Source organism: Garra rufa, chromosome 2 (assembly GCF_049309525.1).
Source record: "Garra rufa chromosome 2, GarRuf1.0, whole genome shotgun sequence".
Classification (NCBI taxonomy): domain Eukaryota; kingdom Metazoa; phylum Chordata; class Actinopteri; order Cypriniformes; family Cyprinidae; genus Garra; species Garra rufa.
The window spans coordinates 62454670-62479749 of NC_133362.1; the positions used below are offsets into that span (position 1 = coordinate 62454670).

Consider the following 25080-nt stretch of genomic DNA (forward strand, 5'->3'; position numbering starts at 1 on the left):
AATCATGGTCTCTACCCTTTGTGGTAAGCCAGACCTGGGTGTGGCTACATGTAAATCGTTGAGTTCTTCCCAGACCGGCATGGGGTTTACTGAAGCCTGTAAGCTTGATAGGAAGGAAAACATAACTTGGTTATCCGTGAACGTGATATCCATATTCAATTTGTGCATCAAATCTTGCCCTAATAAATTTAGTGGGGCTCCTGGGATGATTGTAAATGCATGAAAAAATGGTTTAAACCCAGGAGCTCTAACCTCCAAAGGAGGAGTGACAGGGCATTCAATGTTAGTTCCTGAAATTCCCACAGAGTTAACTTTTTTACCAGTAAGAGGACTCTCGTAGTGCGCAAACGTCATTGAGGACCGGTCAGCCCCCGTGTCAAGGAGGAAAGTCTGAGGCTGACCGTGCACCGTTAATGTAAAATAAGGCAAATCTTCATCATTATTCAAATATGTGAGGGTCATTCTGGACAATTTGGAACTGACATTACTCTGTGGGCCTCCCTATTGCCAAGTGGTTGGGTAATCTGAGCTTACTACTGCTCTTCTCTGTTGTGGCTGCAACTTCCTCTTATTCTGCTCTCTCTGCATCTGACCCTTCAATAACCAGCAGTCTTTCTTAACATGACCGGGGGCATTGCAGTGAAAGCACACTATTCTTGGCTTTCTTGGTTGAGCCAAGCGTGGTTTCACTTCTGCTCTTTGGCCATACTGGTTCTTCTGAGACTGCTGCTCATTGAACATTACCATTTCTGTCTTAACTACAAATCCCCCAGATGAATCTAGTTCCCTAATTTGCTTCCCCAATTCATCTGTGCTCATATCAAGCAAATTTGTAGTTGTTATTCGGATTAATTGAGCCTGCTTTGGTTGCATATTGTTTAATAAAGTGTTGGTAAACAATGACCCCATTGCTGCATGGTTTATTGGGAGTTTAGACTCTTCAGTCCATGCTTTCTTGAACCTCAGATAAAAATCTGAGGCAGATTCTTTCGGTTTCTGCTTAGTATTTGCAGCAAATGATAAATCTTGTCTACTGCCTACACGCTTATCCAGAAAAGCTCTCAATTCTTTAAAGAAAGTGTCATGGTTTTCAGGCTTTTCCCAGAAAATTTCATGAGGGCTTGCAGCAGTAGCTGAGCCCGATATCACATCATTATCACGATCCAATGTTGGACAGGCTGAAATCAAATCTGCTTCAGAAATATCTGCCTCCAAAGTTCTTGCTAACACTGCTCTATAATCTGCCCCTGTGAAATGTGCGTATCTTGTGTGTGTTCTCAAAATAGTAACAAATTGGCTGGGATTCTGAGGAGAAGGCAAGCTTTTTTGCATATTGCTTCCATATCTGCCATTTTTATCGGTCTAGTAGAAATACCGTTACCTGATCTTAACCAAATCATTGCTTACTGATTGGCTTTAGGCTCTAGGCACATAAGCCGTGACCTGTTTTTCTCTGGACCTTCATCCCAGACTCTTTTCATATTTTGCCAGACACTATAACTCTTAGTCATATAGTTATAATCCCAATTTGGGTCTCCCCATCCCTCTTTTACCAGACTCCTGGCCAACTGCATGCCATCATCTGTGAATGAACCCTCTCGTGGATACGGTATCTCAATTTGTGGTTTCATTTGCTCAGACCAACCCGCCATATTACTAACGTACGGTTCCGTGTAAAATCCCTGATTATTTTGGTACATAAAATCGACTGGCGTCTCCCCCGGTAACGGTCTTGATACTGAACCCCCCATCTTCCACTTTTAGAAAAGGGTTAGTGGTTAGTAATTTTGTGCACGAATTTCCTGTACTGTATTGCCCAACCTCAACTGTAGTACATGTATCGTATCTGTGACCTTGGGTGGTGTCCCTATGTTCTGGGCTTTCGCCAAACTTGTCCAGCTTTCGCCAAACTGCATTCGGGTCACCCCTAACCACCTTCTTTATTGGGTGCTACCTATGTTCTGGGCTTTCGCCAAACTTGTCCAGCTTTCGCCAAACTGCATTCGGGTCGCCCCTAAAGCACCATCTTTTACTGGTCACAAATCTTTCAACATGCAGTAACAATTGAAATAAATGTCATAAACAGACTCAAAAAATTTTTTCTGTACTTCCCGCGAAAGAAATGACGCTGCCGTGACCAAAAATATACAGTGTGATCAGTACTGTATATCCAATCACTCTGCGCCGATAATTACTTCTGTAACTACCGTTGCTAAAACAACCATGGAACGACCTAACATTCCACTAGCGACTAGTGATTCTATTAATTGCCCTCCTTCGTTAGTAATAAAATTACCGTTGTCAGTCGCAAATTCAGCGGCTCAACAATGGAACGACCTAACATTCCACCAACGACTAGCAATTAACCAATCTCGGTCCCTAACACCGTCCCCAGGCCCCTACATAGCCATAGGGTATGCAAAACGATACCCCTCTAATATAGGTCCTATTTTACGAGATTATCTGGATCCTACAGAGGCATAAAGTAAGCCAAAAACACTTACCCCTCTATTGTAGGTCCGTCCTTTGATTCCCCGGCGCGTCACTTAGGCATACAGCGGGTTCACATTCTGCGAGGATGTCTAAGTGATCCAGAGGTTGCCGGTGAAATCTTGTACAGGCATGGTGGAACACAGCAACTGAACCACGTTCAGGGTGAGGGGGCCAAAGTTCCAGTATGGATCCCCATAAGAGGAACTTCTCAGCAAGAGGGGTACCACTTCCACCAGGCTCAGTGGGTCACTGGCACACGTGTCTCCTCAGAACTGTTTCGAGCTCAGGGGATGACCGGAGTGGCACGCTGGAATTTTCAGCGTCTGGTGGACCTAAAACAGCCAGGTGTTCAGCTTCCAGCAGCCTTTGATCCAGCTCTGATGGCAGAGATGAATACAGTCTCAGAAAGGCTGTTAGGTGTGCCAAAGTATCCTGCCCTTTGGGTATCTAGCAGAGATACTGGAGAAAGATTTGGGCTGGAGTATGTTGAACCTGGATGTCGCCCTGTTGTCCTGGACTGGGAAAAGCACAAGACCAAGACGACTGAAGTACATCCAGCTGAGCAGAGTGACACATCCACTGCCATGTCGCAATACACTTCTGGTCCTCTTGATGTGACTCCAAGTCCTTATCTAGAGTCAGGTAAACTTTTACAGACACAGGAACTGAAAAGACATATATGCTTCATTATATATATATTTACAAAGTGTTTCATTTTCTGTTGTTGTTTCTGTTGTTGTTGTTGTTGTTGTTGTAGTGACCGCCAGTTCCCAGCCTGTCCCCTTGCTGTCCTCATCTTTTCCATGCAAGGCTGAGCATTCTTCAGAGACAGGTGAACATTTGTTAGACACACAGTGTCATGTCATCCCAGTATCTCATTTGTATTTTTGTCTTAAAAATGCATTTACAATTGTTTACTTGCTATTGTAGTGACCTCCAGTCCCCAACCTGTACCTTCTCTGTCCTCATCTTTTCCTGGTCACGCTGATCTTCGTTCAGAAACAGGTGAGTAGTAACAGATGGTCAAACCAAAAACGTTTCTGCTATTTATCATCTTGGCTAAATACTGATTAAATGTTAATGTGATTGTTGTAGGTGCCACATTCACACCACCTTTGCCCATGAAAGCCTCACCTGCTAGCAGCCGCACTGGACCTGTGAAGACTGGTGGTAGAGTGTTTGTGTTAGATCACAAAAAGTGGACAGCCCCAATGAAGGAGACCATTGACACTTTACTAAAGAAACACCATGGAAAGAAGGACATGCTTAAGCTTGTGGATCAGGAGTATGCAGCAATGGTCCACAGTTCCTGTACTGACCCTAACAGCATGCTCCATTCAACCACAAGATTACACATCTCACAGTATGTCAAACACCTTGCAAAACTCTTAAACACCAGTTCTTCCTTAAATACAAGTCCAGAAAAACTTGTTGAGACACAACAACTCTGGTATTCGCTGACAGAGGGTATAGTGAAACTACTAGTGTTCCAGTTACAACTGTGACTCCAGCAGTCATGCTCACACCTGCACCTCCTCCAACCACACCTATGACTCACGTGGCTGTTGAGAAAATTGTGGAAGAAATTATAGAGAGACAGCAACAGCAGCTGCAGCAAAAGCAACAGCAACAACCCACCGAACAGAAAAAGAAACAAACAAAGACCTGTCTCGCCTGTGGACAGCCCAAATCTCGGTACGAGAATGATGGCTCCTCCATTCACTTCTTTTACCAGCAGGGTCCTGTTAGATACTTCTATTGTTCAACAAAGGTTTTTACAACCTACAGTGCAGAAGGTCTAACAAACCAAAGAATGCCTTTTCAGGACTTTATGGAGACAGAGTTTTTTCAGAGGGAACTGGAAGCCACAAAAAAACGAGTTGAGGAGAAAGGGCAACAGAAACGGAAGAGGTCTGATACGCAACCTCAACCCACTGGTCGCCTGTGCAGATTCTGCAAAATGGAACTGAAGCAGGGCCCAAACAGTCCACATGTTCACACGGGCTTTCCCGGGGTATCAGGGAAATACATATACTGTCCTGCTAAAGTCTTTTTTATTTACAAAGATCAGGGCATGGACAAAGAGTTGACCTGGAAAGACTTTAAAGATTCTGCTTTTTATGAGGCAGAAAAGCAAAGATGGATTGCAGAGAAAGGAAAATAAGTCTTTTTTTCCTTTTGTTTTCTGTAAATAATTATATATGTTCTTTGGATTTATTTAGATTTCATTGATAGTTTTTATTGTTTTATAGTTTCACCTACTTCATATAACTCTGTAACTATAATAATAACTGATTAGAAACCTTTTAATCCACAACTCATGTCAATATTTTTATGTCATATGAATTAAAATGTTGTTTTTTTACTTTTAAATCTTTTGTTAATTTGATGTTTGTAGATTAAAACCTGACATTCATAAATAACATTTATTTCTGCTTATATTTTTATTATACAAATACATAAAAATTTAATTATGTATAAATTATATAAAATTTAATATAAAGTTGCTGCCTTATTTTGTACATTTGGAATTTGCAGAATAACATGACAAATATATATTGAATTTTGAATAACATTTATAAAGTTCAGTATATATATAGTAAATACAAAAATAAAATATATGAATATATAAATATGTTTTACATATAAATATATATAATATAAAATATATTTATTAACATATGTCAAATAAAACATTTATAAACATAACATGACAAATAAATATTGAATTTTGAGTAAGATTTATATATGTTTTATTAAATCTGATGCTGTCCAAGGTGCTGATTCAATACTGTAGCTACTTTGGCCAATAACCACACATAAAAGAAATATAAATAATTGTTTCATGTAAATAATGATGTAACGTTTTTACTGGAAGGCTGTAGGGTGTCTTTTTGTGTTTACATTTGCTTTAAGTTCACATTTGAGCAGAGCGCAAAACTGCAGTGAGCGGGATTCGAACCCCGGTCCAGACGTTTACCCCAAATAATGTGAAAAAATCTGATTGGTTGTTGGTGTAATTCAAAACCTTGGACAGCGGCAACAAAGCTTGCATTTCATTGGCTGTCAGCATGTTCCAACTATCCACGGCTGGCCCCCGCGTGGCAGGCGAGAATACTACCACTGAACCACCAATGCTCGGCTGGGAGACTTTCGGCCTTCACATTGCCCTGGATTTAGTAATGGTGCGTAACTGTTACACGTCAAATCCAGGTAAAGGGGGGTTGGGTCAATATGCAAAGTTTGGAGCTCCTTCTAGCAAATCAGGCTTGGCCTTCAAGGCTCATTTTAAAGAATCCCACACACATGCAAACACACACCCCTTACTTAAAAGAACTCTGTTCCTGCATTTGCCCGGGAATCAGAGCCAGGCCTCCTGTGTGGCAGGCGAGAATGGATGATGGAAGAGACTTTTTAACTTTTACTCCTCCCATTTGGAGTGAGGGGGAGACGAAAATCTTATCGGCACCCTAGATTACCCTTTGTGAGTATAGTGGTTTACCACAGGGAGCGCACATGCTCAAGCGCATGGGCACACAACTCGAGTTTCTCTTCATAGACGCATAAATCTTTCGCCTTTTACTAAAGATTTCCGTGGAGGGGAACCTTTCTGAGTGACCTGTATTTTTGGGTGCTCTGCTCACAGCAGAGCTGCACTGCAGTTTCAATAGCAGACTAAATCTGACCACACACCAATGTGCATTGGAGCAAAGCGTGCTTTCTCGTGGACCGTGTTTGCAGCCTTTGCGCTTCCTGTGTCGCAACTTCACATTTTTTTTCAGCCAGCATGGAAAGACAGCACTCTCATGACATGATGGGATCCAAACCTTGGGCTTCAGCTACTTTGGCCCTGTCAGTGACTTATGTACTTCCAGCATTCTTTTCTGCTCGCAACAGAGCTGTATTGGAGTGTCAAGAGTAAAACTGGCCACCAGCCAATGGGCGGTGGAACGAAGCGCGCCTCACCACGTTCTGTACTTGCGGCCTTTGCGCTTTCTGCGTCGCAGCTCCAGATTTCTTTAGCCCGCATGGAAAGACAGCACTCTCTCGTACATGACGGGATACAAACAAAGATGGCTTCAGCTCCTTTTGCCCTATCAGTGACTTGTGCATTTCAAGCATTCTTTTGAGATGGCTAAAAGCTGGAGTCGGGAACTTGCGTTGGCTGTATAGTGGTGAGCATAGCTGCCTTCCAAGCAGTTGACCCGGGTTCGATTCCCGGCCAACGCATTTGTTTTGGCTCTGGCTGACGTTGAAGCAGAACTCCTTCTGTGACCTCTGTCAGCACCAAAATCTTTTGGATGAGTCGTTCAGCAGCAGCAAAGAGCTGGGTCTCCCCGTCGGGGAATCGAACCCCGGTCTTCCGCGTGACAGGCGGAGATACTGTCCACTATACTAACGAGGAGCTGTACCCGCTGTGCTTCGCCCCCAGCCGACTTGACTTCACCGACATCAGCATAAGGAGCCACTACTCCATGAAAAAAACAAATCAACCTGCCTTGATCTTATTGAGTCTCCCAATATCTTGAATGCTACACATTACAGGGGGTCCTCATTTGGACCACTTTACTATTATTACTATTTTTTTTTACTTTTCATAATGGGAACATGAAAAAAAGGATGGGAAATCATGTGGCAGTAACATCGCATTTACGTGGATCATATCGCCCACTGCTAGAATTCTACCGCTGAACCACCAATGCTCGGAAAGGAGGGAGAACGTTTGGAATTAACACCGCATTTACGAGTATATTGCCCACTGCTAAACTTCGTCAACCTATAGATAAAGTGAACAAGTTTTATAGGCATTTGACGAATATAGACGGACTAATGAGTTTCTGAAAAGATTCGGCAGGGAACGGGGGTTGGTCGGTATGCAAAGGTTGGAGCTCCTTCAAGTAAATCAGGCTTCATTTTAAAGAACCTTACACACATGCAAGCACACACACAACTTAATTAAAAGCACTCCGTTCCTGCATTGGCCGGGAATCGGACCCGGGTCTCCCGCGTGGCAGGCGAGAATACTACCACTGAACCACCAATGCTCGGCTGGGAGACTTTCGGCCTTCACATTGCCCTGGATTTAGTAATGGTGCGTAACTGTTACACGTCAAATCCAGGTAAAGGGGGGTTGGGTCAATATGCAAAGTTTGGAGCTCCTTCTAGCAAATCAGGCTTGGCCTTCAAGGCTCATTTTAAAGAATCCCACACACATGCAAACACACACCCCTTACTTAAAAGAACTCTGTTCCTGCATTTGCCCGGGAATCAGAGCCAGGCCTCCTGTGTGGCAGGCGAGAATGGATGATGGAAGAGACTTTTTAACTTTTACTCCTCCCATTTGGAGTGAGGGGGAGACGAAAATCTTATCGGCACCCTAGATTACCCTTTGTGAGTATAGTGGTTTACCACAGGGAGCGCACATGCTCAAGCGCATGGGCACACAACTCGAGTTTCTCTTCATAGACGCGGAAATCTTTCGCCTTTTACTAAAGATTTCCGTGGAGGGGAACCTTTCCGAGTGACCTGTATTTTTGGGTGCTCTGCTCACAGCAGAGCTGCACTGCAGTTTCAATAGCAGACTAAATCTGACCACACACCAATGTGCATTGGAGCAAAGCGTGCTTTCTCGTGGACCGTGTTTGCAGCCTTTGCGCTTCCTGTGTCGCAACTTCACATTTTTTTTCAGCCAGCATGGAAAGACAGCACTCTCATGACATGATGGGATCCAAACCTTGGGCTTCAGCTACTTTGGCCCTGTCAGTGACTTATGTACTTCCAGCATTCTTTTCTGCTCGCAACAGAGCTGTATTGGAGTGTCAAGAGTAAAACTGGCCACCAGCCAATGGGCGGTGGAACGAAGCGCGCCTCACCACGTTCTGTACTTGCGGCCTTTGCGCTTTCTGCGTCGCAGCTCCAGATTTCTTTAGCCCGCATGGAAAGACAGCACTCTCTCGTACATGACGGGATACAAACAAAGATGGCTTCAGCTCCTTTTGCCCTATCAGTGACTTGTGCATTTCAAGCATTCTTTTGAGATGCCTAAAAGCTGGAGTCGGGAACTTGCGTTGGTGGTATAGTGGTGAGCATAGCTGCCTTCCAAGCAGTTGACCCGGGTTCGATTCCCGGCCAACGCATTTGTTTTGGCTCTGGCTGACGTTGAAGCAGAACTCCTTCTGTGACCTCTGTCAGCACCAAAATCTTTTGGATGAGTCGTTCAGCAGCAGCAAAGAGCTGGGTCTCCCCGTCGGGGAATCGAACCCCGGTCTTCCGCGTGACAGGCGGAGATACTGTCCACTATACTAACGAGGAGCTGTACCCGCTGTGCTTCGCCCCCAGCCGACTTGACTTCACCGACATCAGCATAAGGAGCCACTACTCCATGAAAAAAACAAATCAACCTGCCTTGATCTTATTGAGTCTCCCAATATCTTGAATGCTACACATTACAGGGGGTCCTCATTTGGACCACTTTACTATTATTACTATTTTTTTTTACTTTTCATAATGGGAACATGAAAAAAAGGATGGGAAATCATGTGGCAGTAACATCGCATTTACGTGGATCATATCGCCCACTGCTAGAATTCTACCACTGAACCACCAATGCTCGGAAAGGAGGGAGAACGTTTGGAATTAACACCGCATTTACGAGTATATTGCCCACTGCTAAACTTCGTCAACCTATAGATAAAGTGAACAAGTTTTATAGGCATTTGACGAATATAGACGGACTAATGAGTTTCTGAAAAGATTCGGCAGGGAACGGGGGTTGGTCGGTATGCAAAGGTTGGAGCTCCTTCAAGTAAATCAGGCTTCATTTTAAAGAACCTTACACACATGCAAGCACACACACAACTTAATTAAAAGCACTCCGTTCCTGCATTGGCCGGGAATCGGACCCGGGTCTCCCGCGTGGCAGGCGAGAATACTACCACTGAACCACCAATGCTCGGCTGGGAGACTTTCGGCCTTCACATTGCCCTGGATTTAGTAATGGTGCGTAACTGTTACACGTCAAATCCAGGTAAAGGGGGGTTGGGTCAATATGCAAAGTTTGGAGCTCCTTCTAGCAAATCAGGCTTGGCCTTCAAGGCTCATTTTAAAGAATCCCACACACATGCAAACACACACCCCTTACTTAAAAGAACTCTGTTCCTGCATTTGCCCGGGAATCAGAGCCAGGCCTCCTGTGTGGCAGGCGAGAATGGATGATGGAAGAGACTTTTTAACTTTTACTCCTCCCATTTGGAGTGAGGGGGAGACGAAAATCTTATCGGCACCCTAGATTACCCTTTGTGAGTATAGTGGTTTACCACAGGGAGCGCACATGCTCAAGCGCATGGGCACACAACTCGAGTTTCTCTTCATAGACGCGGAAATCTTTCGCCTTTTACTAAAGATTTCCGTGGAGGGGAACCTTTCCGAGTGACCTGTATTTTTGGGTGCTCTGCTCACAGCAGAGCTGCACTGCAGTTTCAATAGCAGACTAAATCTGACCACACACCAATGTGCATTGGAGCAAAGCGTGCTTTCTCGTGGACCGTGTTTGCAGCCTTTGCGCTTCCTGTGTCGCAACTTCACATTTTTTTTCAGCCAGCATGGAAAGACAGCACTCTCATGACATGATGGGATCCAAACCTTGGGCTTCAGCTACTTTGGCCCTGTCAGTGACTTATGTACTTCCAGCATTCTTTTCTGCTCGCAACAGAGCTGTATTGGAGTGTCAAGAGTAAAACTGGCCACCAGCCAATGGGCGGTGGAACGAAGCGCGCCTCACCACGTTCTGTACTTGCGGCCTTTGCGCTTTCTGCGTCGCAGCTCCAGATTTCTTTAGCCCGCATGGAAAGACAGCACTCTCTCGTACATGACGGGATACAAACAAAGATGGCTTCAGCTCCTTTTGCCCTATCAGTGACTTGTGCATTTCAAGCATTCTTTTGAGATGCCTAAAAGCTGGAGTCGGGAACTTGCGTTGGTGGTATAGTGGTGAGCATAGCTGCCTTCCAAGCAGTTGACCCGGGTTCGATTCCCGGCCAACGCATTTGTTTTGGCTCTGGCTGACGTTGAAGCAGAACTCCTTCTGTGACCTCTGTCAGCACCAAAATCTTTTGGATGAGTCGTTCAGCAGCAGCAAAGAGCTGGGTCTCCCCGTCGGGGAATCGAACCCCGGTCTTCCGCGTGACAGGCGGAGATACTGTCCACTATACTAACGAGGAGCTGTACCCGCTGTGCTTCGCCCCCAGCCGACTTGACTTCACCGACATCAGCATAAGGAGCCACTACTCCATGAAAAAAACAAATCAACCTGCCTTGATCTTATTGAGTCTCCCAATATCTTGAATGCTACACATTACAGGGGGTCCTCATTTGGACCACTTTACTATTATTACTATTTTTTTTTACTTTTCATAATGGGAACATGAAAAAAAGGATGGGAAATCATGTGGCAGTAACATCGCATTTACGTGGATCATATCGCCCACTGCTAGAATTCTACCACTGAACCACCAATGCTCGGAAAGGAGGGAGAACGTTTGGAATTAACACCGCATTTACGAGTATATTGCCCACTGCTAAACTTCGTCAACCTATAGATAAAGTGAACAAGTTTTATAGGCATTTGACGAATATAGACGGACTAATGAGTTTCTGAAAAGATTCGGCAGGGAACGGGGGTTGGTCGGTATGCAAAGGTTGGAGCTCCTTCAAGTAAATCAGGCTTCATTTTAAAGAACCTTACACACATGCAAGCACACACACAACTTAATTAAAAGCACTCCGTTCCTGCATTGGCCGGGAATCGGACCCGGGTATCCCGCGTGGCAGGCGAGAATTCTACCACTGAACCACCAATGCTCGGCTGGGAGAACTTCGGCCTTCACATTGCCCTGGATTTAGTAATGGTGCGTAACTGTTACACGTCAAATCCAGGTAAAGGGGGGTTGGGTCAATATGCAAAGTTTGGAGCTCCTTCTAGCAAATCAGGCTTGGCCTTCAAGGCTCATTTTAAAGAATCCCACACACATGCAAACACACACCCCTTACTTAAAAGAACTCTGTTCCTGCATTTGCCCGGGAATCAGAGCCAGGCCTCCTGTGTGGCAGGCGAGAATGGATGATGGAAGAGACTTTTTAACTTTTACTCCTCCCATTTGGAGTGAGGGGGAGACGAAAATCTTATCGGCACCCTAGATTACCCTTTGTGAGTATAGTGGTTTACCACAGGGAGCGCACATGCTCAAGCGCATGGGCACACAACTCGAGTTTCTCTTCATAGACGCGGAAATCTTTCGCCTTTTACTAAAGATTTCCGTGGAGGGGAACCTTTCCGAGTGACCTGTATTTTTGGGTGCTCTGCTCACAGCAGAGCTGCACTGCAGTTTCAATAGCAGACTAAATCTGACCACACACCAATGTGCATTGGAGCAAAGCGTGCTTTCTCGTGGACCGTGTTTGCAGCCTTTGCGCTTCCTGTGTCGCAACTTCACATTTTTTTTCAGCCAGCATGGAAAGACAGCACTCTCATGACATGATGGGATCCAAACCTTGGGCTTCAGCTACTTTGGCCCTGTCAGTGACTTATGTACTTCCAGCATTCTTTTCTGCTCGCAACAGAGCTGTATTGGAGTGTCAAGAGTAAAACTGGCCACCAGCCAATGGGCGGTGGAACGAAGCGCGCCTCACCACGTTCTGTACTTGCGGCCTTTGCGCTTTCTGCGTCGCAGCTCCAGATTTCTTTAGCCCGCATGGAAAGACAGCACTCTCTCGTACATGACGGGATACAAACAAAGATGGCTTCAGCTCCTTTTGCCCTATCAGTGACTTGTGCATTTCAAGCATTCTTTTGAGATGCCTAAAAGCTGGAGTCGGGAACTTGCGTTGGTGGTATAGTGGTGAGCATAGCTGCCTTCCAAGCAGTTGACCCGGGTTCGATTCCCGGCCAACGCATTTGTTTTGGCTCTGGCTGACGTTGAAGCAGAACTCCTTCTGTGACCTCTGTCAGCACCAAAATCTTTTGGATGAGTCGTTCAGCAGCAGCAAAGAGCTGGGTCTCCCCGTCGGGGAATCGAACCCCGGTCTTCCGCGTGACAGGCGGAGATACTGTCCACTATACTAACGAGGAGCTGTACCCGCTGTGCTTCGCCCCCAGCCGACTTGACTTCACCGACATCAGCATAAGGAGCCACTACTCCATGAAAAAAACAAATCAACCTGCCTTGATCTTATTGAGTCTCCCAATATCTTGAATGCTACACATTACAGGGGGTCCTCATTTGGACCACTTTACTATTATTACTATTTTTTTTTACTTTTCATAATGGGAACATGAAAAAAAGGATGGGAAATCATGTGGCAGTAACATCGCATTTACGTGGATCATATCGCCCACTGCTAGAATTCTACCACTGAACCACCAATGCTCGGAAAGGAGGGAGAACGTTTGGAATTAACACCGCATTTACGAGTATATTGCCCACTGCTAAACTTCGTCAACCTATAGATAAAGTGAACAAGTTTTATAGGCATTTGACGAATATAGACGGACTAATGAGTTTCTGAAAAGATTCGGCAGGGAACGGGGGTTGGTCGGTATGCAAAGGTTGGAGCTCCTTCAAGTAAATCAGGCTTCATTTTAAAGAACCTTACACACATGCAAGCACACACACAACTTAATTAAAAGCACTCCGTTCCTGCATTGGCCGGGAATCGGACCCGGGTCTCCCGCGTGGCAGGCGAGAATACTACCACTGAACCACCAATGCTCGGCTGGGAGACTTTCGGCCTTCACATTGCCCTGGATTTAGTAATGGTGCGTAACTGTTACACGTCAAATCCAGGTAAAGGGGGGTTGGGTCAATATGCAAAGTTTGGAGCTCCTTCTAGCAAATCAGGCTTGGCCTTCAAGGCTCATTTTAAAGAATCCCACACACATGCAAACACACACCCCTTACTTAAAAGAACTCTGTTCCTGCATTTGCCCGGGAATCAGAGCCAGGCCTCCTGTGTGGCAGGCGAGAATGGATGATGGAAGAGACTTTTTAATTTTTACTCCTCCCATTTGGAGTGAGGGGGAGATGAAAATCTTATCGGCACCCTAGATTACCCTTTGTGAGTATAGTGGTTTACCACAGGGAGCGCACATGCTCAAGCGCATGGGCACACAACTCGAGTTTCTCTTCATAGACGCATAAATCTTTCGCCTTTTACTAAAGATTTCCGTGGAGGGGAACCTTTCTGAGTGACCTGTATTTTTGGGTGCTCTGCTCACAGCAGAGCTGCACTGCAGTTTCAATAGCAGACTAAATCTGACCACACACCAATGTGCATTGGAGCAAAGCGTGCTTTCTCGTGGACCGTGTTTGCAGCCTTTGCGCTTCCTGTGTCGCAACTTCACATTTTTTTTCAGCCAGCATGGAAAGACAGCACTCTCATGACATGATGGGATCCAAACCTTGGGCTTCAGCTACTTTGGCCCTGTCAGTGACTTATGTACTTCCAGCATTCTTTTCTGCTCGCAACAGAGCTGTATTGGAGTGTCAAGAGTAAAACTGGCCACCAGCCAATGGGCGGTGGAACGAAGCGCGCCTCACCACGTTCTGTACTTGCGGCCTTTGCGCTTTCTGCGTCGCAGCTCCAGATTTCTTTAGCCCGCATGGAAAGACAGCACTCTCTCGTACATGACGGGATACAAACAAAGATGGCTTCAGCTCCTTTTGCCCTATCAGTGACTTGTGCATTTCAAGCATTCTTTTGAGATGGCTAAAAGCTGGAGTCGGGAACTTGCGTTGGTGTTATAGTGGTGAGCATAGCTGCCTTCCAAGCAGTTGACCCGGGTTCGATTCCCGGCCAACGCATTTGTTTTGGCTCTGGCTGACGTTGAAGCAGAACTCCTTCTGTGACCTCTGTCAGCACCAAAATCTTTTGGATGAGTCGTTCAGCAGCAGCAAAGAGCTGGGTCTCCCCGTCGGGGAATCGAACCCCGGTCTTCCGCGTGACAGGCGGAGATACAGTCCACTATACTAACGAGGAGCTGTACCCGCTGTGCTTCGCCCCCAGCCGACTTGACTTCACCGACATCAGCATAAGGAGCCACTACTCCATGAAAAAAACAAATCAACCTGCCTTGATCTTATTGAGTCTCCCAATATCTTGAATGCTACACATTACAGGGGGTCCTCATTTGGACCACTTTACTATTATTACTATTTTTTTTTACTTTTCATAATGGGAACATGAAAAAAAGGATGGGAAATCTTGTGGCAGTAACATCGCATTTACGTGGATCCTATCGCCCACTGCTAGAATTCTACCACTGAACCACCAATGCTCGGAAAGGAGGGAGAACGTTTGGAATTAACACCGCATTTACGAGTATATTGCCCACTGCTAAACTTCGTCAACCTATAGATAAAGTGAACAAGTTTTATAGGCATTTGACGAATATAGACGGACTAATGAGTTTCTGAAAAGATTCGGCAGGGAACGGGGGTTGGTCGGTATGCAAAGGTTGGAGCTCCTTCAAGTAAATCAGGCTTCATTTTAAAGAACCTTACACACATGCAAGCACACACACAACTTAATTAAAAGCACTCCGTTCCTGCATTGGCCGGGAATCGGACCCGGGTCTCCCGCGTGGCAGGCGAGAATTCTACCACTGAACCACCAATGCTCGGCTGGGAGAACTTCGGCCTTCACATTGCCCTGGATTTAGTAATGGTGCGTAACTGTTACACGTCAAATCCAGGTAAAGGGGGGTTGGGTCAATATGCAAAGTTTGGAGCTCCTTCTAGCAAATCAGGCTTGGCCTTCAAGGCTCATTTTAAAGAATCCCACACACATGCAAACACACACCCCTTACTTAAAAGAACTCTGTTCCTGCATTTGCCCGGGAATCAGAGCCAGGCCTCCTGTGTGGCAGGCGAGAATGGATGATGGAAGAGACTTTTTAACTTTTACTCCTCCCATTTGGAGTGAGGGGGAGACGAAAATCTTATCGGCACCCTAGATTACCCTTTGTGAGTATAGTGGTTTACCACAGGGAGCGCACATGCTCAAGCGCATGGGCACACAACTCGAGTTTCTCTTCATAGACGCATAAATCTTTCGCCTTTTACTAAAGATTTCCGTGGAGGGGAACCTTTCTGAGTGACCTGTATTTTTGGGTGCTCTGCTCACAGCAGAGCTGCACTGCAGTTTCAATAGCAGACTAAATCTGACCACACACCAATGTGCATTGGAGCAAAGCGTGCTTTCTCGTGGACCGTGTTTGCAGCCTTTGCGCTTCCTGTGTCGCAACTTCACATTTTTTTTCAGCCAGCATGGAAAGACAGCACTCTCATGACATGATGGGATCCAAACCTTGGGCTTCAGCTACTTTGGCCCTGTCAGTGACTTATGTACTTCCAGCATTCTTTTCTGCTCGCAACAGAGCTGTATTGGAGTGTCAAGAGTAAAACTGGCCACCAGCCAATGGGCGGTGGAACGAAGCGCGCCTCACCACGTTCTGTACTTGCGGCCTTTGCGCTTTCTGCGTCGCAGCTCCAGATTTCTTTAGCCCGCATGGAAAGACAGCACTCTCTCGTACATGACGGGATACAAACAAAGATGGCTTCAGCTCCTTTTGCCCTATCAGTGACTTGTGCATTTCAAGCATTCTTTTGAGATGCCTAAAAGCTGGACTCGGGAACTTGCGTTGGTGGTATAGTGGTGAGCATAGCTGCCTTCCAAGCAGTTGACCCGGGTTCGATTCCCGGCCAACGCATTTGTTTTGGCTCTGGCTGACGTTGAAGCAGAACTCCTTCTGTGACCTCTGTCAGCACCAAAATCTTTTGGATGAGTCGTTCAGCAGCAGCAAAGAGCTGGGTCTCCCCGTCGGGGAATCGAACCCCGGTCTTCCGCGTGACAGGCGGAGATACTGTCCACTATACTAACGAGGAGCTGTACCCGCTGTGCTTCGCCCCCAGCCGACTTGACTTCACCGACATCAGCATAAGGAGCCACTACTCCATGAAAAAAACAAATCAACCTGCCTTGATCTTATTGAGTCTCCCAATATCTTGAATGCTACACATTACAGGGGGTCCTCATTTGGACCACTTTACTATTATTACTATTTTTTTTACTTTTCATAATGGGAACATGAAAAAAGGATGGGAAATCATGTGGCAGTAACATCGCATTTACGTGGATCATATCGCCCACTGCTAGAATTCTACCACTGAACCACCAATGCTCGGAAAGGAGGGAGAACGTTTGGAATTAACACCGCATTTACGAGTATATTGCCCACTGCTAAACTTCGTCAACCTATAGATAAAGTGAACAAGTTTTATAGGCATTTGACGAATATAGACGGACTAATGAGTTTCTGAAAAGATTCGGCAGGGAACGGGGGTTGGTCGGTATGCAAAGGTTGGAGCTCCTTCAAGTAAATCAGGCTTCATTTTAAAGAACCTTACACACATGCAAGCACACACACAACTTAATTAAAAGCACTCCGTTCCTGCATTGGCCAGGAATCGGACCCGGGTATCCCGTGTGGGAGGCGAGAATTCTACCACTGAACCACCAATGCTCGGCTGGGAGAACTTCGGCCTTCACATTGCCCTGGATTTAGTAATGGTGCGTAACTGTTACACGTCAAATCCAGGTAAAGGGGGGTTGGGTCAATATGCAAAGTTTGGAGCTCCTTCTAGCAAATCAGGCTTGGCCTTCAAGGCTCATTTTAAAGAATCCCACACACATGCAAACACACACCCCTTACTTAAAAGAACTCTGTTCCTGCATTTGCCCAGGAATCAGAGCCAGGCCTCCTGTGTGGCAGGCGAGAATGGATGATGGAAGAGACTTTTTAACTTTTACTCCTCCCATTTGGAGTGAGGGGGAGACGAAAATCTTATCGGCACCCTAGATTACCCTTTGTGAGTATAGTGGTTTACCACAGGGAGCGCACATGCTCAAGCGCATGGGCACACAACTCGAGTTTCTCTTCATAGACGCATAAATCTTTCGCCTTTTACTAAAGATTTCCGTGGAGGGGAACCTTTCTGAGTGACCTGTATTTTTGGGTGCTCTGCTCACAGCAGAGCTGCACTGCAGTTTCAATAGCAGACTAAATCTGACCACACACCAATGTGCATTGGAGCAAAGCGTGCTTTCTCGTGGACCGTGTTTGCAGCCTTTGCGCTTCCTGTGTCGCAACTTCACATTTTTTTTCAGCCAGCATGGAAAGACAGCACTCTCATGACATGATGGGATCCAAACCTTGGGCTTCAGCTACTTTGGCCCTGTCAGTGACTTATGTACTTCCAGCATTCTTTTCTGCTCGCAACAGAGCTGTATTGGAGTGTCAAGAGTAAAACTGGCCACCAGCCAATGGGCGGTGGAACGAAGCGCGCCTCACCACGTTCTGTACTTGCGGCCTTTGCGCTTTCTGCGTCGCAGCTCCAGATTTCTTTAGCCCGCATGGAAAGACAGCACTCTCTCGTACATGACGGGATACAAACAAAGATGGCTTCAGCTCCTTTTGCCCTATCAGTGACTTGTGCATTTCAAGCATTCTTTTGAGATGGCTAAAAGCTGGAGTCGGGAACTTGCGTTGGCTGTATAGTGGTGAGCATAGCTGCCTTCCAAGCAGTTGACCCGGGTTCGATTCCCGGCCAACGCATTTGTTTTGGCTCTGGCTGACGTTGAAGCAGAACTCCTTCTGTGACCTCTGTCAGCACCAAAATCTTTTGGATGAGTCGTTCAGCAGCAGCAAAGAGCTGGGTCTCCCCGTCGGGGAATCGAACCCCGGTCTTCCGCGTGACAGGCGGAGATACTGTCCACTATACTAACGAGGAGCTGTACCCGCTGTGCTTCGCCCCCAGCCGACTTGACTTCACCGACATCAGCATAAGGAGCCACTACTCCATGAAAAAAACAAATCAACCTGCCTTGATCTTATTGAGTCTCCCAATATCTTGAATGCTACACATTACAGGGGGTCCTCATTTGGACCACTTTACTATTATTACTATTTTTTTTTACTTTTCATAATGGGAACATGAAAAAAAGGATGGGAAATCATGTGGCAGTAACATCGCATTTACGTGGATCATATCGCCCACTGCTAGAATTCTACCACTGAACCACCAATGCTCGGAAAGGAGGGAGAACGTTTGGAATTAACACCGCATTTACGAGTATATTGCCCACTGCTAAACTTCGTCAACCTATAGATAAAGTGAACAAGTTTTATAGGCATTTGACGAATATAGACGGACTAATGAGTTTCTGAAAAGATTCGGCAGGGAACGGGGGTTGGTCGGTATGCAAAGGTTGGAGCTCCTTCAAGTAAATCAGGCTTCATTTTAAAGAACCTTACACACATGCAAGCACACACACAACTTAATTAAAAGCACTCCGTTCCTGCATTGGCCGGGAATCGGACCCGGGTCTCCCGCGTGGCAGGCGAGAATACTACCACTGAACCACCAATGCTCGGCTGGGAGACTTTCGGCCTTCACATTGCCCTGGATTTAGTAATGGTGCGTAACTGTTACACGTCAAATCCAGGTAAAGGGGGGTTGGGTCAATATGCAAAGTTTGGAGCTCCTTCTAGCAAATCAGGCTTGGCCTTCAAGGCTCATTTTAAAGAATCCCACACACATGCAAACACACACCCCTTACTTAAAAGAACTCTGTTCCTGCATTTGCCCGGGAATCAGAGCCAGGCCTCCTGTGTGGCAGGCGAGAATGGATGATGGAAGAGACTTTTTAACTTTTACTCCTCCCATTTGGAGTGAGGGGGAGACGAAAATCTTATCGGCACCCTAGATTACCCTTTGTGAGTATAGTGGTTTACCACAGGGAGCGCACATGCTCAAGCGCATGGGCACACAACTCGAGTTTCTCTTCATAGACGCATAAATCTTTCGCCTTTTACTAAAGATTTCCGTGGAGGGGAACCTTTCTGAGTGACCTGTATTTTTGGGTGCTCTGCTCACAGCAGAGCTGCACTGCAGTTTCAATAGCAGACTAAATCTGACCACACACCAATGTGCATTGGAGCAAAGCGTGCTTTCTCGTGGACCGTGTTTGCAGCCTTTGCGCTTCCTGTGTCGCAACTTCACATTTTTTTTCAGCCAGCATGGAAAGACAGCACTCTCATGACATGATGGGATCCAAATCTTGGGCTTCAGCTACTTTGGCCCTGTCAGTGACTTATGTACTTCCAGCATTCTTTTCTGCTCGCAACAGAGCTGTATTGGAGTGTCAAGAGTAAAACTGGCCACCAGCCAATGGGCGGTGGAACGAAGCGCGCCTCACCACGTTCTGTACTTGCGGCCTTTGCGCTTTCTGCGTCGCAGCTCCAGATTTCTTTAGCCCGCATGGAAAGACAGCACTCTCTCGTACATGACGGGATACAAACAAAGATGGCTTCAGCTCCTTTTGCCCTATCAGTGACTTGTGCATTTCAAGCATTCTTTTGAGATGCCTAAAAGCTGGAGTCGGGAACTTGCGTTGGTGGTATAGTGGTGAGCATAGCTGCCTTCCAAGCAGTTGACCCGGGTTCGATTCCCGGCCAACGCATTTGTTTTGGCTCTGGCTGACGTTGAAGCAGAACTCCTTCTGTGACCTCTGTCAGCACCAAAATCTTTTGGATGAGTCGTTCAGCAGCAGCAAAGAGCTGGGTCTCCCCGTCGGGGAATCGAACCCCGGTCTTCCGCGTGACAGGCGGAGATACTGTCCACTATACTAACGAGGAGCTGTACCCGCTGTGCTTCGCCCCCAGCCGACTTGACTTCACCGACATCAGCATAAGGAGCCACTACTCCATGAAAAAAACAAATCAACCTGCCTTGATCTTATTGAGTCTCCCAATATCTTGAATGCTACACATTACAGGGGGTCCTCATTTGGACCACTTTACTATTATTACTATTTTTTTTTACTTTTCATAATGGGAACATGAAAAAAAGGATGGGAAATCATGTGGCAGTAACATCGCATTTACGTGGATCATATCGCCCACTGCTAGAATTCTACCACTGAACCACCAATGCTCGGAAAGGAGGGAGAACGTTTGGAATTAACACCGCATTTACGAGTATATTGCCCACTGCTAAACTTCGTCAACCTATAGATAAAGTGAACAAGTTTTATAGGCATTTGACGAATATAGACGGACTAATGAGTTTCTGAAAAGATTCGGCAGGGAACGGGGGTTGGTCGGTATGCAAAGGTTGGAGCTCCTTCAAGTAAATCAGGCTTCATTTTAAAGAACCTTACACACATGCAAGCACACACACAACTTAATTAAAAGCACTCCGTTCCTGCATTGGCCGGGAATCGGACCCGGGTATCCCGCGTGGCAGGCGAGAATTCTACCACTGAACCACCAATGCTCGGCTGGGAGAACTTCGGCCTTCACATTGCCCTGGATTTAGTAATGGTGCGTAACTGTTACACGTTAAATCCAGGTAAAGGGGGGTTGGGTCAATATGCAAAGTTTGGAGCTCCTTCTAGCAAATCAGGCTTGGCCTTCAAGGCTCATTTTAAAGAATCCCACACACATGCAAACACACACCCCTTACTTAAAAGAACTCTGTTCCTGCATTTGCCCGGGAATCAGAGCCAGGCCTCCTGTGTGGCAGGCGAGAATGGATGATGGAAGAGACTTTTTAACTTTTACTCCTCCCATTTGGAGTGAGGGGGAGACGAAAATCTTATCGGCACCCTAGATTACCCTTTGTGAGTATAGTGGTTTACCACAGGGAGCGCACATGCTCAAGCGCATGGGCACACAACTCGAGTTTCTCTTCATAGACGCGGAAATCTTTCGCCTTTTACTAAAGATTTCCGTGGAGGGGAACCTTTCCGAGTGACCTGTATTTTTGGGTGCTCTGCTCACAGCAGAGCTGCACTGCAGTTTCAATAGCAGACTAAATCTGACCACACACCAATGTGCATTGGAGCAAAGCGTGCTTTCTCGTGGACCGTGTTTGCAGCCTTTGCGCTTCCTGTGTCGCAACTTCACATTTTTTTTCAGCCAGCATGGAAAGACAGCACTCTCATGACATGATGGGATCCAAACCTTGGGCTTCAGCTACTTTGGCCCTGTCAGTGACTTATGTACTTCCAGCATTCTTTTCTGCTCGCAACAGAGCTGTATTGGAGTGTCAAGAGTAAAACTGGCCACCAGCCAATGGGCGGTGGAACGAAGCGCGCCTCACCACGTTCTGTACTTGCGGCCTTTGCGCTTTCTGCGTCGCAGCTCCAGATTTCTTTAGCCCGCATGGAAAGACAGCACTCTCTCGTACATGACGGGATACAAACAAAGATGGCTTCAGCTCCTTTTGCCCTATCAGTGACTTGTGCATTTCAAGCATTCTTTTGAGATGCCTAAAAGCTGGAGTCGGGAACTTGCGTTGGTGGTATAGTGGTGAGCATAGCTGCCTTCCAAGCAGTTGACCCGGGTTCGATTCCCGGCCAACGCATTTGTTTTGGCTCTGGCTGACGTTGAAGCAGAACTCCTTCTGTGACCTCTGTCAGCACCAAAATCTTTTGGATGAGTCGTTCAGCAGCAGCAAAGAGCTGGGTCTCCCCGTCAGGGAATCGAACCCCGGTCTTCCGCGTGACAGGCGGAGATACTGTCCACTATACTAACGAGGAGCTGTACCCGCTGTGCTTCGCCCCCAGCCGACTTGACTTCACCGACATCAGCATAAGGAGCCACTACTCCATGAAAAAAACAAATCAACCTGCCTTGATCTTATTGAGTCTCCCAATATCTTGAATGCTACACATTACAGGGGGTCCTCATTTGGACCACTTTACTATTATTACTATTTTTTTTTACTTTTCATAATGGGAACATGAAAAAAAGGATGGGAAATCATGTGGCAGTAACATCGCATTTACGTGGATCATATCGCCCACTGCTAGAATTCTACCACTGAACCACCAATGCTCGGAAAGGAGGGAGAACGTTTGGAATTAACACCGCATTTACGAGTATATTGCCCACTGCTAAACTTCGTCAACCTATAGATAAAGTGAACAAGTTTTATAGGCATTTGACGAATATAGACGGACTAATGAGTTTCTGAAAAGATTCGGCAGGGAACGGGGGTTGGTCGGTATGCAAAGGTTGGAGCTCCTTCAAGTAAATCAGGCTTCATTTTAAAGAACCTTACACACATGCAAGCACACACACAACTTAATTAAAAGCACTCCGTTCCTGCATTGGCCGGGAATCGGACCCGGGTCTCCCGCGTGGCAGGCGAGAATACTACCACTGAACCACCAATGCTCGGCTGGGAGACTTTCGGCCTTCACATTGCCCTGGATTTAGTAATGGTGCGTAACTGTTACACGTCAAATCCAGGTAAAGGGGGGTTGGGTCAATATGCAAAGTTTGGAGCTCCTTCTAGCAAATCAGGCTTGGCCTTCAAGGCTCATTTTAAAGAATCCCACACACATGCAAACACACACCCCTTACTTAAAAGAACTCTGTTCCTGCATTTGCCCGGGAATCAGAGCCAGGCCTCCTGTGTGGCAGGCGAGAATGGATGATGGAAGAGACTTTTTAACTTTTACTCCTCCCATTTGGAGTGAGGGGGAGATGAAAATCTTATCGGCACCCTAGATTACCCTTTGTGAGTATAGTGGTTTACCACAGGGAGCGCACATGCTCAAGCGCATGGGCACACAACTCGAGTTTCTCTTCATAGACGCATAAATCTTTCGCCTTTTACTAAAGATTTCCGTGGAGGGGAACCTTTCTGAGTGACCTGTATTTTTGGGTGCTCTGCTCACAGCAGAGCTGCACTGCAGTTTCAATAGCAGACTAAATCTGACCACACACCAATGTGCATTGGAGCAAAGCGTGCTTTCTCGTGGACCGTGTTTGCAGCCTTTGCGCTTCCTGTGTCGCAACTTCACATTTTTTTTCAGCCAGCATGGAAAGACAGCACTCTCATGACATGATGGGATCCAAACCTTGGGCTTCAGCTACTTTGGCCCTGTCAGTGACTTATGTACTTCCAGCATTCTTTTCTGCTCGCAACAGAGCTGTATTGGAGTGTCAAGAGTAAAACTGGCCACCAGCCAATGGGCGGTGGAACGAAGCGCGCCTCACCACGTTCTGTACTTGCGGCCTTTGCGCTTTCTGCGTCGCAGCTCCAGATTTCTTTAGCCCGCATGGAAAGACAGCACTCTCTCGTACATGACGGGATACAAACAAAGATGGCTTCAGCTCCTTTTGCCCTATCAGTGACTTGTGCATTTCAAGCATTCTTTTGAGATGGCTAAAAGCTGGAGTCGGGAACTTGCGTTGGTGTTATAGTGGTGAGCATAGCTGCCTTCCAAGCAGTTGACCCGGGTTCGATTCCCGGCCAACGCATTTGTTTTGGCTCTGGCTGACGTTGAAGCAGAACTCCTTCTGTGACCTCTGTCAGCACCAAAATCTTTTGGATGAGTCGTTCAGCAGCAGCAAAGAGCTGGGTCTCCCCGTCGGGGAATCGAACCCCGGTCTTCCGCGTGACAGGCGGAGATACAGTCCACTATACTAACGAGGAGCTGTACCCGCTGTGCTTCGCCCCCAGCCGACTTGACTTCACCGACATCAGCATAAGGAGCCACTACTCCATGAAAAAAACAAATCAACCTGCCTTGATCTTATTGAGTCTCCCAATATCTTGAATGCTACACATTACAGGGGGTCCTCATTTGGACCACTTTACTATTATTACTATTTTTTTTTACTTTTCATAATGGGAACATGAAAAAAAGGATGGGAAATCTTGTGGCAGTAACATCGCATTTACGTGGATCCTATCGCCCACTGCTAGAATTCTACCACTGAACCACCAATGCTCGGAAAGGAGGGAGAACGTTTGGAATTAACACCGCATTTACGAGTATATTGCCCACTGCTAAACTTCGTCAACCTATAGATAAAGTGAACAAGTTTTATAGGCATTTGACGAATATAGACGGACTAATGAGTTTCTGAAAAGATTCGGCAGGGAACGGGGGTTGGTCGGTATGCAAAGGTTGGAGCTCCTTCAAGTAAATCAGGCTTCATTTTAAAGAACCTTACACACATGCATGCAAACACACACACAACTTAATTACAGTTTTTTCCAATTGCTAACACACTAAAATGACATGCACAGCACAATTATTTAAACTGACACACAGAGAACAAAACTTCTTCTCAAGTCTCCAAAAGTCTAAACACATTTTCTGCTTTACACACATTTTGTAATTCAAAATGACACTTTTTAAATGCACTGAAAACAGTTCTCTGCATAAGACACAACAATCTGACATAAAGTCACATGCTTGCCATTTCAAAACACTGCTATTCAAAATTACACTGCATGAGCTAATTGGCCAATTACATGTGCCACCTGGCCAAACACCTCAATGGTTAATTGTGAACACTTCAATCAGGATGTAAAAAGACCACAGGTGAGAACCTTTTTTTTTTTTTCTTTTTTTAACTGTAATATATTTTTTCTGAAATTTTATTTTGCAGTCTACTGTTTTTTGTAAGAATATTTTTGTTCAGTCCCATGTAAATATATCTGCTGT

At 46.1% G+C, this 25080-nt stretch overlaps 1 protein-coding gene and 24 non-coding genes across 25 annotated transcripts in view; 17 read left to right on the forward strand and 8 right to left on the reverse strand.

Annotated features, from left to right (window-relative positions):
* Positions 1 to 25080, forward strand: part of LOC141325654 (uncharacterized) — a 246712-nt gene that overhangs the window by 179555 nt on the left and 42077 nt on the right. The gene's annotated exons all lie outside the window — the stretch shown is intronic.
* Positions 6031 to 6146, forward strand: LOC141327119 (U5 spliceosomal RNA). The gene has a single exon (XR_012354434.1). It is a non-coding gene; the product is annotated as a U5 spliceosomal RNA (small nuclear RNA).
* On the reverse strand, positions 6827 to 6898 carry trnad-guc (transfer RNA aspartic acid (anticodon GUC)). Its single transcript has one exon. It is a non-coding gene; the product is annotated as a tRNA-Asp (tRNA).
* Positions 7938 to 8053, forward strand: LOC141327336 (U5 spliceosomal RNA). Its single transcript, XR_012354637.1, has one exon. It is a non-coding gene; the product is annotated as a U5 spliceosomal RNA (small nuclear RNA).
* On the forward strand, positions 8559 to 8630 carry trnag-ucc (transfer RNA glycine (anticodon UCC)). The gene has a single exon. It is a non-coding gene; the product is annotated as a tRNA-Gly (tRNA).
* On the reverse strand, positions 8734 to 8805 carry trnad-guc (transfer RNA aspartic acid (anticodon GUC)). The gene has a single exon. It is a non-coding gene; the product is annotated as a tRNA-Asp (tRNA).
* Positions 9845 to 9960, forward strand: LOC141327337 (U5 spliceosomal RNA). Its single transcript, XR_012354638.1, has one exon. It is a non-coding gene; the product is annotated as a U5 spliceosomal RNA (small nuclear RNA).
* Positions 10466 to 10537, forward strand: trnag-ucc (transfer RNA glycine (anticodon UCC)). Its single transcript has one exon. It is a non-coding gene; the product is annotated as a tRNA-Gly (tRNA).
* On the reverse strand, positions 10641 to 10712 carry trnad-guc (transfer RNA aspartic acid (anticodon GUC)). The gene has a single exon. It is a non-coding gene; the product is annotated as a tRNA-Asp (tRNA).
* Positions 11752 to 11867, forward strand: LOC141327338 (U5 spliceosomal RNA). Its single transcript, XR_012354639.1, has one exon. It is a non-coding gene; the product is annotated as a U5 spliceosomal RNA (small nuclear RNA).
* trnag-ucc (transfer RNA glycine (anticodon UCC)) lies at positions 12373 to 12444 on the forward strand. The gene has a single exon. It is a non-coding gene; the product is annotated as a tRNA-Gly (tRNA).
* Positions 12548 to 12619, reverse strand: trnad-guc (transfer RNA aspartic acid (anticodon GUC)). The gene has a single exon. It is a non-coding gene; the product is annotated as a tRNA-Asp (tRNA).
* LOC141327120 (U5 spliceosomal RNA) lies at positions 13659 to 13774 on the forward strand. The gene has a single exon (XR_012354435.1). It is a non-coding gene; the product is annotated as a U5 spliceosomal RNA (small nuclear RNA).
* Positions 15096 to 15166, reverse strand: trnag-gcc (transfer RNA glycine (anticodon GCC)). Its single transcript has one exon. It is a non-coding gene; the product is annotated as a tRNA-Gly (tRNA).
* LOC141327122 (U5 spliceosomal RNA) lies at positions 15566 to 15681 on the forward strand. The gene has a single exon (XR_012354437.1). It is a non-coding gene; the product is annotated as a U5 spliceosomal RNA (small nuclear RNA).
* Positions 16187 to 16258, forward strand: trnag-ucc (transfer RNA glycine (anticodon UCC)). Its single transcript has one exon. It is a non-coding gene; the product is annotated as a tRNA-Gly (tRNA).
* On the reverse strand, positions 16362 to 16433 carry trnad-guc (transfer RNA aspartic acid (anticodon GUC)). Its single transcript has one exon. It is a non-coding gene; the product is annotated as a tRNA-Asp (tRNA).
* Positions 17471 to 17586, forward strand: LOC141327123 (U5 spliceosomal RNA). The gene has a single exon (XR_012354438.1). It is a non-coding gene; the product is annotated as a U5 spliceosomal RNA (small nuclear RNA).
* On the reverse strand, positions 18267 to 18338 carry trnad-guc (transfer RNA aspartic acid (anticodon GUC)). Its single transcript has one exon. It is a non-coding gene; the product is annotated as a tRNA-Asp (tRNA).
* On the forward strand, positions 19378 to 19493 carry LOC141327124 (U5 spliceosomal RNA). Its single transcript, XR_012354439.1, has one exon. It is a non-coding gene; the product is annotated as a U5 spliceosomal RNA (small nuclear RNA).
* Positions 19999 to 20070, forward strand: trnag-ucc (transfer RNA glycine (anticodon UCC)). The gene has a single exon. It is a non-coding gene; the product is annotated as a tRNA-Gly (tRNA).
* trnad-guc (transfer RNA aspartic acid (anticodon GUC)) lies at positions 20174 to 20245 on the reverse strand. The gene has a single exon. It is a non-coding gene; the product is annotated as a tRNA-Asp (tRNA).
* Positions 21285 to 21400, forward strand: LOC141327339 (U5 spliceosomal RNA). Its single transcript, XR_012354640.1, has one exon. It is a non-coding gene; the product is annotated as a U5 spliceosomal RNA (small nuclear RNA).
* On the forward strand, positions 21906 to 21977 carry trnag-ucc (transfer RNA glycine (anticodon UCC)). The gene has a single exon. It is a non-coding gene; the product is annotated as a tRNA-Gly (tRNA).
* LOC141327125 (U5 spliceosomal RNA) lies at positions 23192 to 23307 on the forward strand. The gene has a single exon (XR_012354440.1). It is a non-coding gene; the product is annotated as a U5 spliceosomal RNA (small nuclear RNA).